The sequence below is a fragment of the Lissotriton helveticus genome, chromosome 12, assembly GCF_964261635.1.
Source record: "Lissotriton helveticus chromosome 12, aLisHel1.1, whole genome shotgun sequence".
NCBI lineage: Eukaryota > Metazoa > Chordata > Amphibia > Caudata > Salamandridae > Lissotriton > Lissotriton helveticus.
In genome coordinates, this window is record NC_136073.1 from 837353972 (window position 1) to 837374023 (window position 20052).

Below are 20052 nucleotides of genomic sequence, written 5' to 3' on the forward strand. Positions count from 1 at the left end.
TTCCAACCTGTGCAAAGCAAATGCACCTTCACTTTTTTCCCTCCTGAAAACATTGTTCCTCTATGTTCTTCACCCAGTTTGCACAGTTAGACCAGCCTTTGAGTGTGAAAAACCTTTTAGGGTTAATGAATAACCACAACTGAGGCTTGACCTTGTCTCTTGCATCTACAACTTACCCCTTGCTCTCTTTGGTAACTCTAGGCTTAACATTATTCGTTGATCTAGATTTTGCTTCAAGATTTATTAGAACATATGCTGCAAGGTACGACCAAAAAGGTTTACACTGAAGTCAATAATTAGCGTTAAAGGCCTGCTTTACACAACTCTGGAGCTTGTGATGTAGCCATATTACATCACGGAACTAAAAAACGACTGTCAAAGCTTTCTTGCTCTGCTGCTCAGCTCTTCACAAGGTACTCATTATAATGTCACACAACAATGTCTGTCAATCTAAAAAGTAAATTAGGTAAAAACACGCCTTTCATGTTAGCTTTTTCAAACTTAAAATCTCAGAAGAATCTTTCTTATCTACCAGGCAGTGTTCTAAAGCATTATTGAACATTCTGAGAGGCATTATCATTGAGCTATGTTCTAAACCCATCTGTATATAACACCACCTTCAGCTTGAGAAAGCTTATCTTTGGTGGTGGGCAATTAAATCGATAATATTGCTCCATAGATAATATTGCTCCATAGAATGTTCATTATTACTATATTAAGGGTCAGATAAAGTTGGTTTAACATCTCTTTAATCCTGACAAAGATTTAGCTATTTATGCTTTCTTTCTGCTTTTATTGCTCTTAATTAATATATATTAAAAACTGATTTTCATGTTAGATAATGTGTTGTTGCATTCATACAAAGGTCTCTCTGACTAGGCTTTGCAAAGTGGTGGCTAATATTTTTTTCATTTATTTGAATAAAAGCATCAAGACCTATAGCATTTAGCAAATTAGACTTTGAAACCTCCACTTGGCAAAGGCTGCAAGTTTGATTTAGGACTGCGACTTCCCCACTTTGGGTCACTGGATGTCAGTCACCAATTGTGCGATGATTATTAGGGGTGTGCGTAATTTTTGTAATTTGCTTTCACATGCATTTCTGGAAAATCATGAGAAATTATGCATAATTACAGGAAATACAAGTATGGCATTAATGATATATTTTTTACCTCGACATGAATGTGTCCTAGTGCCAAAAATAGAAGTACTGCGAACAACTGCTGCTTGCGTTTTGTTCTTTCGCATTGTTCTGCGTTCTCATTTTTCAATTAACTTCTACAACTTAGCATAGGAAGCATAACATAAAATTATTGAAATCAAGCCAATTATGTCAGCATAAATGAAATTTTGCCTCGGTCTAGGATTATCCGTTACTTGCGAAGTCCATTTCATGCTGATTAGATTGGTGTGGGAAGTTCAGCAAATGCCTGCTCTGGGCCCTCTTTTTTGTTTAACAACTTTTAATATTTACTGGTGACTGATCCCATTTAGTAGGCCTAGAATCCGACCAATAAAAATAATGCACCCTATAATCTTTAACAAGGTTTGTCTTTGCTCTAATACCTTAATCTCTACCCCTTTTGCTGTTAAAGAGCACAGCATGTTTAGCTGTGGCAGACCTATTGCAATAGTCGATCGTGCATAGGACACATATGGCATGAAAGTGACAAGACAACTTAATGCATCTTTCCTCCCATGAGTCTTATGAGGAATATCCGTACAAGTCCAGTGGTTCCCTGTGCTCTTGGGATGAGTATTTACCCTATTAATGTTACTGGGTGACCTCTGTCCCCTGCTTTATGTTGGTACATTAGCAGGTTATACCAACACCAACTCAGTCATCTCCCACACCCCGTAGCACCACTACCTTTGAGCCGGTGGTTTCCGGTGCTCAGCACCTGTGCTTAATTGTCAACACCAGCACTTATGACAGCCTGCCTCATGGTGGCGCTGTTTTTGCAATTTGGAGGTGAGAACAACAACAGTTGTTTATACAGTGAAAACGACTACTGCATGCCACCCAAGCTGCTCCTATATATGTGGAGCTTGGAATAGTCTGAATTGTCACACCTGTAGGAGTGTGATGGTTTGTAGTTGTGTTGTTACTGTCACTAGCTGCACTGGCGGGTGCAATAGGCGGTGCAAGTTGCAGTGGCCTCCTGGTGCAGGCACAGGCACCTATTTTCTACAAATGTTGCACTGTGTTGCACAATGGTACAGCGATGTTGTTTGTCAGGCTTTGTCGGAGTTTATCAACACTTTGGGGACCATTTTGGACCTCTTTTAGCAGAGTGGCACTGACACCAGAAAGGCATGTTGGGATGGGGTCATGAGGATCTCCTGGGTCTGTCATTGAGAGCTCCACTATGGGCCCAGACAGCAGTGGGTATAACTTAGTTGATCCTTCCCTTCAGCGCCAATGATCAGTCCCTCTGATGGCATGTTCCCCTGCGAGAGCCATGCTAAGCATAAAGCTTGGTTTCCGGGAGGCACAGGAGCCTCTTGGGGCTCAACCCCTGCTTCTGCAGTTGCATGTCCTCCATCGCATGGGAATGCATGTCTCGCATCCTGTGGATGCACATGGCTTACAGGCTACTTATGTTTAAGGTGATTCACTCTTGAGCCCTTAGAGGATTGGGCCCACCAAGATATATATATATACATGTATGTATGTATGTATGTATGTATGTATGTATATATGATATGCCCTGAGACTGAATAGGATATTTGGTCCAATGTCTATGTCTATGCCCGTCTCGGTTTTCCATTCAGAAAATCTGGTCACCCTACTATAGGTGCATACGTCTCCTTATTTTATTATGCTTAAATCTGCATTTTGTCGAACTGGTCTTCAGGTGTTCGTTGCTGCACATTAGGGGCTTTGAAAGCATTTGTTTCTGCTAAGAAGCAATCCTGTAGAAGAGGACTGTATAGTTCATATGTGAAAACTCTCTAGGAGGCGAAAGAAAGATTAAACACATCAGAACTTCTTAAGATTTGCAACCTGTTTGGATTCTTCTAAACTCCGACTGCCCCCGTGAAATAAGTGCTGCTTAAAGACAGGTGCCTGCAGTGTAAATACGAATTTACATGAAAAATAAAAAGAAGAAATCCTCATTTTCGCCCTCTGTGAGTTAAATTTACGCTTAAGATTTTGCTTTCTGATGAAGGCAAAACCAACTTCATCCACTTATGTTTTAGCTGGATGGAAACTGGTGACTTGGAGACATATATACTATTCACAGCACCCCTGCTTGACCAAGTTGTCTGTTCTTGGGCTAATCACATTACCTTTTATAGCAGTGTCAAATTTAGGAGTACCTAGAAACAAGCATAACGTGAAATTCCTAAAATTACACAAATTATGCCAGTGTAATTTAAATTTCACCATCTTAGTCGATAGGGAGAGAGTGTAATAGCATAGTAGCAGCTCATGTAAAGGATTGATGCAGTGCAAGAGAGGTTTTGAAGCTAGGGTACAAGTTCAAGTAAGTCAGAGTGGGCCCTGAGCAAGCAGGGGAACCTATTGGAATCAAAGGAAGACCCTCAACAGGGTCTGTAAATCACTGGAGGTGAGAGTCACTCAACCTTAGCACCTGCCAGCAGATGCAACGCACAGAGACTCGGTTCTGGCAGTGCGATGCACAGAGACTCAGTTCTGGCAGTGTCGATGAGGGATCCTGGCCTCAGACTTGGTCTGAAGACAGTGAGGGCCTCAAAGACATTGTAGAATCATCTCATATGTTACTTAACCTATTGGAGTCCTTAGGAGCCCAGGAACAGCGATTGGGTCAACTATGTTGTGGTGCGGGCTGATGCAGGGGAGTAACTCCTTCACTCAAAGGGAGTTTCCTTCGGATGTCTTTGGATGTCCATAGGCCCAGAATGGAACCTCTATGGAAAACAGACAGTGATGGTGCAGCGACTTGCAGATCGAAGAGGTCCGGAGCAAACAGAGTCTTCCTGGTTGCAGTCTTGGTTCCTGAAGCGAAGTTTGATGTGGTCAGTCCGACTCGGTCAGCACGACTAGGTCTGGATGTCCAGACGGTTTGAAGAGGACACAGTTCTAAATCAAATCCCATGACGAATTCAGGGTCCCACCAGAGGTAAGCCCTTAAGTACCCTAAGGTGAGGGTTGGGATGATTCAGGGGTGCCTCCCAGAGGAGGGGCTGGACAGTGGGGAGGATACTCTCATGTCCTTTGTCCAGTTTCGAGCCAGAGTGGGAGCCAATGGCTCCCTGAGCTCGTTTGTACTAGAGTATGCAAAGAGGGCACCAAATGCGCCATTTCAGCAGACTATGTTGCGCTGACAAGCACTCCCACCCTGGCCTAATACACTAAATCCTGTCTGGGAGGTGGTCACACCTCCCTATGACAGGACACCTATTGTCTTACCTTCCCCCGCTCGCGCTTGGCCGAGCAGCAGGAAAGCAGAATCGTGTCTGTGGTCTGCACCAGCCCTAGGTTGCTGTCATGCTCTGTCCGATCGGTCCCTTGAGCATGCAGGGCTTCCCACAGGGGCACTACCATGGATGCAATCGTACCTCCAACACCGGATACGGTGTTGAGGTATGATTCCAACATGTTTGATACCAAACGCGCCCAGGTTTGTTCCAGACAGCTTAGAGATTGTCATTGCGTGATGATGTATGGCCTCTCTATATTGTAATGGTTGATTCACTTACAAAGCCTGGAGAATGAACTCCATGGTTTGTATGGGGTGGTCTGCTCATGCAGGGCCCCCCTCACACTCGGAACCGAGCACCCTGTCTTTGGGACTGAAAGGCCTGCTAGATGGGTGACTTATAGGTTTCAAGTGCAGTGATGTTAGATTTAAGGAGACTCACATCTTTTGTGAGAGGTACATGCACCAACTCACACAGGCTGCAATGTCAGGCCTTTAGTCAGAGTTTGGAGGATCCCTTATGGGTGGCATACCACATGCTGCAGCCCATGGGGGACCCCTGGTGTACCTAGGCCCTAAATACTAAATACCTAAATACCATATACTAGGGATGTACTAGGGTACACCTGCAGCCAATTAGGAATGTACCAAGATACTCATCAAAGCCAATTTAAGGGAGAAAGCACAGAGACTGGGGTACTGATTAGCAGGAGCCCAGCCAGACTAGTCAGAAACCATAACAACACCTGGCAAAAAGATGAGGGTAACCATGCAGAAGGATCCTACCTTCCTACACCTATTAAATCAGGGAGTCAGATGTGTATTGTTCTTGTTTATAGCTGGTTTGTGGCAGCCTGAGAGAGTATGTTTTCACATTTCCGTAAGTGAATGCAAATACAAGGTGTTGATATGACCATTATGGTTTGCTATGCAATAACAATAAATCAGTTGCCTTGAAAGTGACTTTATCATGTTGATCAATTGAATCAAAATGAACCATTTTGCATTAATTTTCAAATAAACCTTTATCGGAGTGAACACAACTAAATTTTGAAGCTCATACTTGCATAGTGAATTTTTTCTAGTCTTCAGCGCACACAGCCTTGCTACAGTACACAGAAGCCTTTTGTTGCCACACACTGAGGAAATAAACTAGAGGGAACACTGGTCAGGACACCAGGATAGTTCTAAGAAACCTGGGATTGTCCTGGCAAATCCGGGACGTCTGGTCACCCTAACTTGGAGACTTGTTTTTTTAACTGAGAACAACATTGTATTTGTTTTGTACTCCTAGATATTGCGAAGACACTGATAATAAAGTCATGCCCATGTACTCTGAAAGAAAAATATCATTCATTCTTCACAAACAACATATTGGGTGGATTGCGCTGATTGTTTATATTTTGTTATTCAAATTTCGTATTTTCCAAGCTAATGAGATCTCTTTTTTAATTATGTGTGTCAAAATAGCTAGATATGGATGCAACAAATATTATTAATTCGTCCATAAGCTAACCTTCGGTTTAATTGGCCCTAAAATCTAACCAACACTCCTGCATAATTTGACATCGTTTGCCTCATAATTTCTTGCTTGCCCATATTGACCCCATTGCCATATTTAGCTGAAACAGGTTGTTTGGAAAATCTCATCTTTTAGGAAGAATGCAATGGGAAACCAACAAAAGAATAGAAGCCTCGATATAAGAACAGGACAACAAACCACAGATAGTTTGCATCGATTTGTATGAAACAAAATGCAAATACCCCCACTCATGTAAGTAGCTACTAAATTAGGAGATAAGTAAGGTACCTCATTATTTCTTCTGTAAGGTAATGTTTTTCTTAATAAGTAGTATGGCAAACCAGTCAGTTTTCTCAGACATTCAAACACATGTCCCTCTATTGAGCAAAATTCCCGATCTCTAGAACATAAAGATAATATATGTTGAGAGGAGTTTAGAAGAAAAAGAACCCCAGATTACCTACTATATAGGTACTCGTGATATGCTTTAGATGTACTTGATGGGGGTATATTATTCTATACAAAGCTAAACTGACAATGGTGTTCTGCTTTTCAGGCGGTCAATGGGTGCATTACAGTTGACAATGTTGTATTATTTGCAAAGGTTTCCTTTTGTGTTTGCAGGGTGCAGCTATTTGTTGCCTTCTGGCCCGCCTGGATATTTCTCTTAAGAGTTTGAGGATGGTTTGCCCTCATTTTATTTTTTTGTTATTCACAGAACATAACCTTATGACCCCAAGGGTGTGGTTGTGGTAAGTTAGTCTAAGTAATTCTGGAAACGTCTGGACCGGTTTGTCTCTGTCACCGCTACTGGGAGGCTTATGCTAGAGCTGAATGAGACCTCATTATAGTATAGGGATATATTTTAATAATATATGTTTATGCATATGCCACTTAAATCCTATCAGGATAGCCAAGGCGTGTTGTTACGCACTAGGAAATAATCACCTTAGAAGGATGAACGGTTGAGTAGTTCCTGCCTGGGACCAAACATGTGTCTTTTGGATTTCAGAGATACCAATGCAACAGGTACATTGATCCTAAGAGCCTCCTGGCCTGATTTCGTGTCTCTCACTAGGCGCTTTGTTTTTGTGAGAGGACAGCAATGTAAACATATTTATGATACTTCATTAGGAATGCGGAGAGAAATGAATCATGCTGAACATTAAATCGGCACAGCCTTGAGGTAGGGACTACTTGTAAAAGATCCATGTCACATCGCTGCAAGGACATTGCACGAGTGCACCACACCCAACGTAAAATAAACTACCCAACACCCTGGCCTGTGGGGCTGGAATCAGGCAGGTGCACCACTGTCAACCTTAACCGGCGGCCGGGTCAGCTGGTTATTAACAGAGGCCAGAGTAAATAGCCCAGACACACCTAAACCGGTGGGCTGAAAACTGTGCATTGGTCATGAGAGGGTTAAACAGAACTGGCCCTCTGCCACTTCTCCTGTCCCGTAGCATCACAGAATGCCCTGACTTAGCAGTAAGGTCACCCCTCATCAGTGGTACCTAGAAACATACCCAACTTAAAGAAAACATCACTGGTCTATTCCAGCTAGTTCTGAACTTGACCTGTTTAAATTCCAGCAAATACTTAGAAATAAAGATGAAAACGAGCTGCTGGTTGGTTGAAACTCTGACGGCCATCAACGGGTAGGTGATATGTTTATCCAGGCAGTACAGACCCCAGTTCTTGTGTTTGAAGAACCTTTTTAAGAATCAGGGTTTGAGAGGTAGCTAAAGGGGACCAGCTTTTATTGCTGATCAGTTACATTTTGTAAAAAAAAAAGTTCAGTAGAATTACTCTTCCAGGAACTCCTGGATAAAGTTTCCTAGCTGTTTTGCAAGATTATTTTCAAAGCATTGGGGAATACTTTTCATTCTAAACAATCCCAGTCAAGATAGTAATTATACTCAGACTTTTTCTCTGAACTTTTCCTATTGCAGTGTTTTTTAATTCCAAATCTTTGTTGCATTTTTCTCTGCAAGTTTACTTTTAGTACAATAACTAGTTTCAAAGGTCACCCCTGTTATGCAAATCTCGCAAAGGATAAAACCTCGCAACTTTTTAGAGGTCTGTAACGAATTTCATTGAAATTTGCTAAGTTGGCAATAAAAAAAATCTTTGTGTGCCCCAATTTAATTGTCACGTGCAGCGATACATGTGATGTGGAGGCCCAGCCCCAGATGCTGTGATGCAGCCGACCGACTGGTCATTTGCCCAATTATGGCTTATGTGCGCTCCACCCACTCCTCCCAAAGGATATTAGGAGGCCTCATAAGAGATTTGTTCCTAAGGGTCAAGCTCTACTTCTCAGTAGACATCTTTTGATCACAAGTGCAGACTGAAATGTCATCCCACGAGGCGTCCCGCTGAAGAGCACGTATTTTTTGTTATTGGTCAAGGTCAGAATGCAAAGGCACATTCTTCATGTCTCTGATACTGTGACCAGAAGTCTTTACAATGCGAAGAGACGTCTTTAGGCCTTTCAGGAAAGTTAGTAGATCTCTGTCCAGGCTGATCCTTCAATCCATATGGAAATGCCGATGCACAGTCTATTACAACCTTTGCTTTATCTACCTAAGTACAACTTGGTTGTGCTGCACGCTTTCCTCAAGTATCCGAAGTGGGTGGGGTTAGGCCAAGCAGTCAAAGCAGTGGCAAAAGTGATGTCCATCAGCCATGTCTATTCTGCCTGATGCCTGTTACCAAAAGATAACATCCAGTTTGGGAGTAATTAATCTGCATCTCATCCAACCCCCAGACTCATTTGCATACAGTAGCTAATTTCACAGGAAACGGTGACCTGCCTGGTGAGAAATGGGCAGATTCCCTTGATTTTCGCATGCCTCGAGAAAAGGGTAAGGCCGCAGAGTAGGAATTTGCCCTTACCTCACGCAACATAATCTATCCCAATCGTGTTGGTTTTCATATGCTTGGACTCGGTGTAAGCTCTACAGACATCCCTGTTGACCATCTATTATTAGAACATTGGAATGTTGAGTTCTCCATTGAAAACAATGGTGTGCTCTGGGCTTCTAATGGCTTGTAGAAGCCCGGAGCATCAATGTTCCAATGTCTGTTCACAGCAACAGCTGTGAACCAAGGCCTCACGGAGCCCGAGCGGATTTCAACCCCGGGGTCTATGAGGCCTTTGTTTGACAAATTAGAACATTCTGCCCTCTAGGGTTGGCATGTCCTGATAGCCTTAGAGCCCACCATAGCAGGATCTACCAACCATTAAAGGCCCGCTCCCTTGTTAAAGGCCTTAGCGGAAGCCGAGGCGGACTTTTAATGGCCATAGAGCCCTCTGCGGCGGGCTCTGAGGCTATTTTGGTCATTTTCAAAATCTGTGCTGCCATGTTGCTGCAGTATGTGCCCCGATTGTTGTGCAGGGTTAACAACGAGTGCAGCCGCGTTCCGTGCAGGTATGAGTGGGGGATTTCGAGGCACCGTGCAGAGGGGAAATGAATAATTTATGTAATTTTCCCTTGCCATCGTCCCTCGAAATCCCCCCTTATCCGGCCCCACCGCTCTTACCTGCAGGAACCGCAACTGGTGGAGCGGCAGCCTGTGGCAGAGACTGGTTGAACAACTTTGCAGGCATGCAGCATTAATGAGTAGGCCTGGACCCTGTCAAGCAGAATGGATATGAGGTTGAGCCAGCAGGACAGGGATCAGTGTAAGAAGAGGAAACTGTTAGTTCGTGCTTCTGATTGGTCGTATGGCAGCCATCACATCCAGTGGTAAAGGCAGTTCTTATTTGAGCCTAGGACATTAAGTGGGATGCCAAACTAGAGGGAAAAGTTAATTTTAAGTCCAAAATAATGAAAATAGAAAAAAAAATAGGTATCTGATTTCATAGTTTGCCTTGGGCACTACTTGTGGGAAATCAACCTTTGGCCACTACAGGGGCCAGAACTTTCTTTGCCTTTCTCATAATGAGTCCTTGGAGGCCTATATGGAGGGTGATCCAATTAATCCTATTTTGGGGGCCAGGACCTATTTTACAACATTAAACTTTGACCCTGATCACCAGAGAGAAAGACTGGAAAGAGAGAAAGATGGAGGAAGGGAAAAATCGGAAGACTGTGACTAAGGGAGAAAGCAATGATGAAACAGAACCTGCAAAGGTTTGACCAAGGCTGGAAGCGAAAAATGGCGGAAGAAAGAGACATGCTATGAAGTCAAGAACAGGTAGCTTTGGTATTCAGCAACCCTGGCATTCGCGTGTGTTGCAGGGATTCTGCAGAGTCACAGAACTATGCTTGTGATCATGGAACCTGAGTGGGCAGGAACTCGGCCATCCTACCACCTGAATACCCATGAGGCCGGGGACCAACTAGCTATAGTGTCTCACTTGTCTTCCTACTCACTCACAGAGGAACAAGTGATTAGACAACCCAGAACACAGCAGTCTCTGCCCTATCAGGAATTGCGGTTGCAGGACACACCCTTTCGCTCTCACTCTCGTACAAGTCCACAATAAGATTTGACAGAGACACAAGAAAAGTTTAAAATGTTAATTTTAAATAACGTGCTCTAGTATGCAGCATACATGCCACAACAAGTAGAAACATGCCTAACACAAATACAGTTAGAATAGCAAGTAGTCCATAAATCATAAAAGGTGCTGTCATTGTATACCACAGTGGGGCCTAACCCCCATTCCCTTCTACAGAAGCAAGATGATTATATATTTGATGACCTCTGGGTGTTTAGCAGCAGACCCCGTACCTCAGTCTATAGATGGAAGATCTACATCACAGGTGCTGTCACACTCCCTTCTCTGGAACAATCCGTTTCGAACTGTGTGTTACTCACCCGGGAATACCTATACGACTAAAGAACATGTTCCCAAACAACAGCTGCATCTGCATGTTTTGTATAGATGCTAGGGCCTGACCAGAACAAAATAACAAGGGGCATTGTTGTTCGACCTTGTCTACAGTGTTAAATCCTAGGGAAAAACAGAACATAAAAACAACAGCATGTTTTGTGTGAAAGTTGCAGTGTGGCACAAAGCAAAATATGTTTGTATAGCAACATGCGCAAAGCAGAAGATAGTCTGCCATGGGCTCATGCTAACATAGGGAAAATGACAGTAGATGCGGTGGGCTCCTTATAAAAACATTGCACCACTGTTTGACATTATTTGCAGAGTCTGAGTTTGCTGACAGCGCTCTCTGTGTGCACTCCACCTGAGCAGCGCAGATTTCTATCTGTGTCAAAGTGAGAACTATATGCAGAAAGGTATGTAACATGACGAGAGAACAAGAAAGGAGTGACGTATATGAGGAGGAAGTGACAACGAGGAAAACGAAAAGAACATGCTGACGTCAATTAGTGACAAAGGAGAATGAGAGAGAGGAGGGAGTGAAAAAGCCCAGGGCATAGAAAGGTAGAAAGGTTGTGTTGTTGTTTAATGCCAGCGTGCACGCCACAGGACATTTTTTGAATTACTCAAGAAGCTTTGCCGCACCTTTCATGTGGGGCCCATTATAGAACAACACATTTTCATGTGTGTGCCACAGTCAGGGGTATATTTACTCAAATGTATTGCAAATCAGCAATCAACATTGACGCATTGCGTAAGAGCGAGAGAGAAAAACAGCGCTTAATCTAAAAAGAGTTGGCATAGCCCTACTCTTTCCCAAGCCCTGGCGCACAATGCGTATACCAGCGTTCCACACACACCTTTGCACCTTAGTGCAAGATGTGTGCACATGATGTCTAGCATAGGTTTTTTATTGGAAGAATTCATTTCCAGTACAAAATACACTGCTTTTTAGGTCTCGCACCTGGCGACGCAGTGCGAAGCGCTGCCGCCAGCAAGACCTATTGTCGCTGACTTGGCTCTCAAGGGAGAAAGGAGATGGGCACGCGCAGGTTGCAGGCCGGACTGGAAATGTGGACATGCGTGTGAACATGCGCTTGCATCCACTGTGACTGTGAGCCGTTGCGTTCATTACCTTTCACTTTCATTGTTAAAGATGTCGAGCTGGCGCTTGCTATCTGCTAGATTTACGGCCTGTACTTTCTTTTGCAACAAGTCCTGCAAGCCTCACGCAATATTGCAGCGGTCGGCACTAACTAAGCGTCTATGGAGCCCCCCAACCCTTCTGACCTTACCGGGCTGCTCTCCGGGGACTCCCTCTGTGGCGGCAGCACTTCTCCTGCCGGGCCTCCCTGAACTTCTGGGAGCCCTGCACTGCCGTTGGGGGCCTTGGCCGCCTTCCTTGATTCACCTGGGCCCCCTCCTGGGACCCGGGGCTCTCCTCCATCCGGCCGCCACCGCGAGGCCCTCCCTTGAGCATGGGAGCCCCGCGTCACAGCTCACGCCAGCCTCTTCCGGCTTGGTTCAAGACCCCGCCCACGTCCCAGGCGGGCCTGCCTGACTTCCAACTGGGCTCAAGAGGAGCTCAGATTACTGCCGACATGGAATAGTAAACGTGCGGAAGCGGCCTTCGAGAGGCTCAAGAGTGAAACCTTCAGCTGACCCTCACAGCACGGTAATCCTTCTCGTTCTATTTGTTAACTCTTGCTAAGCACCGCTCTAGGGATTTTCACCCCTTTAGACGTGGTGGGGGCGACGCTCGCCTGGAGAGGGAGGGCTTGTGTTGTGATGAGAGCAGCCGATAACCCCCTCTGGGCGATGAGGGACGTACAAGGCTGCAGTCAGTACTTTAAACTTTTGTCGAGTGTCTGCACCACAAGCTTCATGTGAAAGGCTCCAGGTGTGAGCAATAAAGGGGAGGGAATAGATAGATTATTCTGTATTTTCTGGGAGTAGGCACGGGTTGAAGGTGAGTTCGAGCAAGGAAGGGGGACAGCTGTAAAGAAAACCTCCACATTGTGAGCTGCCATAGTGCATTAAGTAACAATAACTCTTCTTAACTAGCTCACCATCACCAGTGTGGAGTGTCTATGCCCTATTATCGTCTAGCAGACTCAACTCGGCTATCATTGGACTAAAAAAGTTAAGTCTGTCGTACTGGGAAACCAGTTTGTGTCCTGTGAGAGCTTAAGCCTCTAAGCTGTGTTAAGTTACTGCAAAGTTACGTGTAACTTTTCTACGTATCTCAGACAGTTTTCACTTGCTGTGGCTTATGCTCTGCCAGTTTGTTGTGACAGAGGTTCTTGCATGGTTGCTGACTGTCATGTGCCGCTTTCTGTAGGGTGAAGTTAGGATTGATTATGTTAAACATGCTTTATAGGTCCCTCGGCGTTTAGTGAGGGGAGAGTAGTGCTACATAAATGGAATGAGGAAACTTGCATTGCAGCTGCCCGTGCTGTGCCCCTTCTGTGTATGAGAAGGAATATTTCACAGCTGCTGGCCTTGCTGTACATCGTGTGTTCAATGGAAGCACGTCCTGCTGCTGTGTGCCATTTCTGCGTGAGGACGTCATGCACTGCTGCTGGCTGTGCTTCTGCAGTTATATATGGGATGGGAGTTTGTTCTGCTGCTGGCTGTGCTTCTGCAGTTTATGTAATGGGAGCTTGTTCTGCTGATGGCTGTGGTTCTGCAGTTTTCTATATGATTGAAGCTTTCACTGCTGCTGCCTGCAAACCTTTGATCAATATTTTTTTTAATATATGCACGGGCGCTGCACATGAGCATGACGCCCGTTTAATTTGACATGCACGGGCGCCGCACATGATGTTATTGCACAGCGCACATTTCATCATTATTTTGTTTTTTTATATATGCACATGCGCTGAGCAAGCATTTACAATGCAATAAGTCTCCAATTTGCTAGAATTTGAGATATTGCCTTTATAATTGACAGTGCCCTTTATTTGCGTGCTGGTTTAAAAAACATAAATAAAAGGCTTTTCCATTTACAATGCCAATAGCTTAAACTCTCGCAAATGTGAGACCTATGGCATTGCAAATGCTTGTTTTACTTTGTATGTGTGCTGTGCAGTGCAGCACACATGCAAAGCCAGAAAGGATTGGAGAAAGGAAAGCATTTCTCCTTGATAATGCCAATGTCGAAACAGCGTAATGTTTTTTTAAGTTAAAGTTAAACCACATATTTTTTTAGCAGAAAGGATTATGCATCAAGAACTATGGGTGGTTGCATGGAACACTCATCCACCATCGACTGGACGCCTCCTAGAGGCTAAGCAATGTAAAGAAGAACTAGGCGTTGGTGTAGGTTACTTTCGGGTGATTTTCCAGCACAAAAGAATGCAAATTGGCGCAGAGTATTTGTTTGACATTTACTTTCCATTGCAAAACAGGTTTTGTGGCGCAAACCCAGCACAAAATGAATAAATACACTCCTTAGACTCATTAGAATGTGGCAGAAGAGTCTCAAGGGTCCTTATGGTGGAGGCATAGTTGGTACAACTCATTATTATATATTTTTTATGAAGTATTATGTTTTCATAACAAGCATCTGGTGCTATTCTCACGTCTATAGGGGTACATTTTCGGATCAGAAAAGATAATTAACTATGTATTTTTCAGTAAAACGCTTAGAAAACCCCTTGGCAATGTTGCACTTAACTGAATTATTTCAGCAAACTGATAGTTTGCAGTTTATTTTCTCCCTTAAAATCTATTTTGCTAGTTTTGTTTTTCTGCTCCTGTCGTCGAAAAAAGCTTTGCACGTTTCAAGAAATCTAATGAACTTTATTACGTTTCCAAGCATTTTATGAAAATTGTGCATGTGAATTGCGTCGATTTTAGCACACATCCACACCTGTGACCCTGCTGTGGTGAAGAGGTAACAGGAAAAGGAAAGGAGACAGTGCGGCAAACAAGGACCAGGGACCTGATTCATTAAAAGTTGTAAAATGAAATGATCCTTTATTTAAAGAAAAGTTACAATTTTTTTGCATTTTGAATAAGTACCTGGTCTGTTCCTGGGAAGTTTTGACTGTCACCGTTTCCAAAAGTATTCAAAACTTTATGTTTTAATTCTATATAATGTGCGCGCGGTGTTTAAGTGGATTACATTCTTAACAATGTTGTCTGTGCACTTACTAACTTTTTTTTTCTCCATGAAGAAAATAATTTTCCCATGAGAAGCTCTTTCTTCCACAAAGTTTAGTGGTATTTCTTTCCCTTTCAGATCCTACATGAGAATTCGCTGTTACCTTTGACTGGAGTGAATCTCTATTCATCAAGAGAGGGAATATGGCTTAATAGGAGTAAATCTCTAATCATCCAGAGAGGGAATATGGCTTAAAAGGGGTAAATCTCTAATCATCCAGAGAGGGAATATGGTTTAAAAGGGGTAAATCTCTAATCATCAAGAGAGGGAATGTGACTTGAAGCAGTAAATCCCTTTTTTTATTGCTTAAAGGAGTAAATATCAACCATCCAGAGAGGGAATATAGCTTAAAAGGAGTAAATTAACCGTCAGAGTGGGAGAGGGAATATGGCTTAAAAGGAGTAAATCTCTAATCATCCAGAGAGGGAATATGGCTTAAAGGAGTAAAACTCTAATCATCTAGAGAGAGAAAATTGGCTTAAAAGGAGTAAACCATCCAGAGAGGGAGGGGGATATGGCTTAAAATGAGTAAATATCTAATCTTCCAGAGAGGGAATATGGCTTAAAAGGAGTACATCTATAATCATACAGAGAGGGAATATAGCTTAAAAGGGATACATCTCAAATCATCCAGAGAGGGAATATGGCTTAAAAGGGGTAAATCTCTTAACCATCATAGAGGTAATATGACTTTAAAAGATTTATACCCTCTTCCCTCTGTTTCAACACTTGCTATGATGATTTAATTGTAAACGTCTCTGACAAACACCTTTTGGAGGCACCGTTGGAAAGGAAATTTGAGGCAGAACTGCGTGCCGCTTGGGTAGATTAGTGGTTGGAACCTTAAGTGCCTTCTAGTGCGGATGACCTCATCCTGAAGCCATACTGTCTTCCCTCACTGACACATCGCTACTGAGGTTCTCACCCTGAAAAGTAGAGTCAAGAAGCGCTTGAAAAACACTTCTGGGAGCCTGTCCTTGGATTGGACCACCTCTAGTGCAAATATCTGTAACCTTGTTAGCACAAGGCTTGTCTTGCAGAAGAAACGTTAGACAGGAGCACGAGGAGGAACCCGTAGGGAACAGACCAGAGGTTAGGAGGAAGAGACCTCTGGTGTCGGATGCGAGGACCAAAAGTTCTAAGAAAGGTATAGACTCCTAAAGCCGTAAAAACCTGACGGGAAAGAGGCGGCCTACGTGCAACCATGATTACGCGTGCCTGCTCACATCTGCGGAAAGGCCTCACTGCAAAGATCATTGGGGGCTGGCCAGGGAATTATAACTAACAAACAATCGCATCTTGAATACCCGCCATCATCAAATGGATGCCAAGAGCCATACGTGAACCCAGGAAGAACCTCTTGCCATACAGCAGTAGAGAGCAAAAAAAACTTGTGACCTACCTGCATGCCCGTGCATGTGCCTGAGTGTTCAACGACTCAACTGGAACACTGCAGCCTATGTTTGCAATGATTTTGCATTGGGGTTGTGTCACTTTTGTGGCACAGACTATTGAGCAATCATGTTTGGCATTTACTAAGCCACACAAAGCCACTTTGCTTGGTTTTACGTGGTTTATTAAATACAAAGTAGCGCAAGGCATCGGGTGGGTGTTAAATGGGTGTAGAATGGGTGTTCCCATGCATCACTCGTATTTTGATGCAAACACAGAATTACAAGGATGTGTAAACCTGGATTTGAAAACACAAGGAGATAATGAACAGAGCGCTGAAACTTTTCAGATACTCAACCCCAGTTCAGACACAGCTATATGCAAATCAGTCGTGACCCTGTGCCTCATGGGAACAGTTCAGCTCAAATTGCCAAGCCAGGTCTACCCTGGACCGGAAACAAGCATCCTGGGACTGGTTTCGTACCAACAGCCCTCATCAGCCACGCTAGCTTGAATCCAGTGGTAAAGTGAGCAAGGGACCCACGTCTGGGCATACCCTCCCCATGTAGGGTGAACAAACCAAACTCAAGGAGATGATGGATGGGGCGCTGAAACTTTTCAGATATTCACCCCCAGTCACAGATCTGGGTTGAATCCATCATCGTTCTTTAGCTCGCTGTGCCAACCCAGTTCAGACAAAGCTATTAGCAAATCAGTCTTGACCCTGTTCCTCATGGGAACAGTCCAGCCCAAACTGCCACTGTCACTTTTATGGCGCAGACTATTGAGCAATAATTGTTGGCATTTACTAAGCCAAACAAAGCCACTTTATGTGTTTTTACGTGGTTTATTAAATGTAAAGTAGTGCAAGGCAGCACATAACGCTTCTTTAAGTTACTTTGCATCGGGTGGGAGTTAAATGGGTGTAGAACGGTTGTTCCCATGCATCACTCATGTATTTAGATGCAAACACAGAATTATAAGGATGTGTAAACCTGGATTTGCATCACAATGTAAAACTTGCATTTAGCGCTACATTTTTGTGTAAAATGCGTTTTCACATCGATTTTGGACATGAGGATGCAATGATTTGTGTTCTACTCATTTGTGTTGTTTCCGTGCTACCGCTCTAAAAAGTTGTTGTAAACGAGGCGTAATTAACCACATTGCATAATGGCTTAATTTTGGGAAAATGTGCGAAAATTACGCAAGGTTACACTGGCAAATTGGGAATTTCCCCAAGCATAATTTTAAACCATTATAAATGATGTACCACAGAACGCCATGAACACCAGTATGTTTCTGAACAATGCGGTATTTTGCAAATCGACCCATGGACTAACATGTTGGTATGCAAAATACCGAAACATGGAAAGGGTAGCAATTCGACCTACCTGGTGAATATTATTGAGGTAGGTTGCATATTGCGGCCAACTATGGTTTGCTGAAATCACAGTGATGGTAGCCTGCTGATGTCGGCAGACCACCACCTGTACGATTGCTTTTAAACAAAGCAAGCATGTTTGCAATGATTAAACATTTTTAAATGGGGTGCATTAAATGAAAATGAAAGTTTAACAAACATTTTTTAAGACTAGGATAAGGTCTTTGGCTCTGCAAGCTCTTAAAAAATGTTTTTATCTTCATTCACAAAGTGGTCTTGTGGAAAACGTTTCACGTTCGCGAAACGCTTTACCACTACCTTTCAGTAATCAGTAAAATATTAATTTTGGTTGCAAAACTGTAATACATCTAATCACTATTTGGAAGGGGCGCCCTAAACACCCCCCCTTCCAAATACCGATTCAATACTTAGGGCCATATGTATCAAGCTAATTAGCATTCGCAAAGGCCGAAATTCTGCGAATTTCGGCCTTTGCGAATGCTAATTAGACAAATGGTATGTATCAAACAAGTTTGATGCAAAATAAGGAATAGCAAAATTTGCTATTCCTTATTTTGCGATTGCACTTAAGGAATTGCAAATTTTGCGATTCCTTAAATGCAATGTATCAAACAAAAAATATGCAAAAAATGCCATTAAGGATTTGCAAATTACCACCAACTTCTAGTTGGTGGTAATTTGCGAATTCTTTTCAAAAAGCATTTTTCCAAAAAACAAAAGGTGCCATATGACGCCCATGCATGCCCTTAGGGCATGTATGTGCGCCATATGCCCCCAAATTTCTTTTTCAGGGGTGCAGCAGGGTGTTCTTGAGACACCCCTGCACCCTTGGAAAAATTCCTAATTTGCGATTAGCTAATTGCTAATCACAAATTGCACCTTCATTCCTATGGGCCTCCTGGCCCATGGAAATGAATGGGTAATTTGCAATTAGCAATTTGCTCATCGCAAATTAGGAATGGTAAAGAATCGCTATTTAATAGCGATTTTGTACATACATACCGTTTTGCATTTCCTAAATAGCGATTCCTTAAAATTCGCTATTTAGGAAATGCAAAATAGTGTGATGATACATATGGCGGTTAGTCACAAGCCCAAATTGCGATTAAATGATGTGTTACCAAATCGCAATTTGGGTTTGGTACATACCGAAAGGCCATTTTGTGAAAACTAATGGTCCGATTTTGCATATCAGACCCTTTGCGACCGCAAAACGCCTTGGTACATTTGGTCCAAGTGTTTTATAACATGAGTTTAGTGACATTCTTGCTGTGGACAGGAGATTGTAAAAGATATAATAGATGTTTTATAACATACCTGTAATGAAGAAATGTACTTGCTTTGCAAACTTAACTACAATTATTTTAAAATATATCAGCAGCATGGGTAACCCAAATGGGCTACTTTGTTACCTAATCTTGAAATGTGATGAATATGAAGATTTAAGTTGGGTAATTAGTTTCTGCATAAAACAGCCATAATCGGGGTGCACTTGGTCCCTCACACTTCTGCCCCTTGGTGTTAATTTAGAGGTTAGCACAATGAGAAGATAAGTGAATGTAAATGGGGGAAGCTGTAAAACATTGCAACTTCATAAAGTCAACAGATTTTCTAGAGAAACATGAACCTTTAGACAAAAAACAACTTCACAACCTCACACACACTCCTAAACGACACCTAATGTTAAAAAGCATTAGCAAAGCCAACAGTTCTGGATTTTTACGGAATTGGGGTTTGCAAACATTGTGAGGTTTGCAGTAAAGTCCTTTGCGTGGTGTTGTTTAATCACATTTGTGACCCAGTAAAACCACACAATGAGAAGCAAACATTCTGCCTCGTTTCCACATCAAAATGCACAGGTAAAAATGGTAAAAATCATGTGATAATGATGTTATCAGGTAGCATGCTCCATTGTCCTGCCAGAAAAATATACTAAACCAGGGAGTAAAGCCCAGCTTATACTTTATTGAAACTAATGCTTTTTACTCATTAAAAACTGACTTAATATCATTGTGAAGGCAGAGCTCTAACGTTTCCCAGGTCTATATGTATGTGGCTCATCCATGTCATGTTAGCAATGCATTGTGGTAGTTGTAGTTCTGATTTTATAATAGGATAAACATACTTAAGGCCCACAATGCGAAGCTAAAATCTGGACTGGATGAGCCGCTCATGGACCAGTGAAACGAAAGCTATCCATGTCTGGCCCTGGTAAACTGGAGAGCTCTGAGAAGGGAGGCAAAGTCATGAAACTTCACCCACTTCAATGTTGTAAAACGTATTACTAGCCATCACAAACTTTGTAAACTT

At 42.9% G+C, this 20052-nt stretch overlaps 1 protein-coding gene across 4 annotated transcripts in view; it reads left to right on the top strand.

The window, feature by feature from the left end:
• LINGO3 (leucine rich repeat and Ig domain containing 3) overlaps nt 1-20052 on the top strand; it is a 1135152-nt gene that overhangs the window by 20405 nt on the left and 1094695 nt on the right. The window contains exon 2 of one of the 4 annotated variants that reach the window (XM_078669069.1): nt 6067-6183. The exons of the other annotated variants lie outside the window; for them this stretch is intronic. The gene's annotated coding sequence lies outside the window, so the exon portion shown is untranslated. The remainder of the gene's footprint in view (nt 1-6066; nt 6184-20052) is intronic. 4 annotated transcript variants of the gene reach the window in all.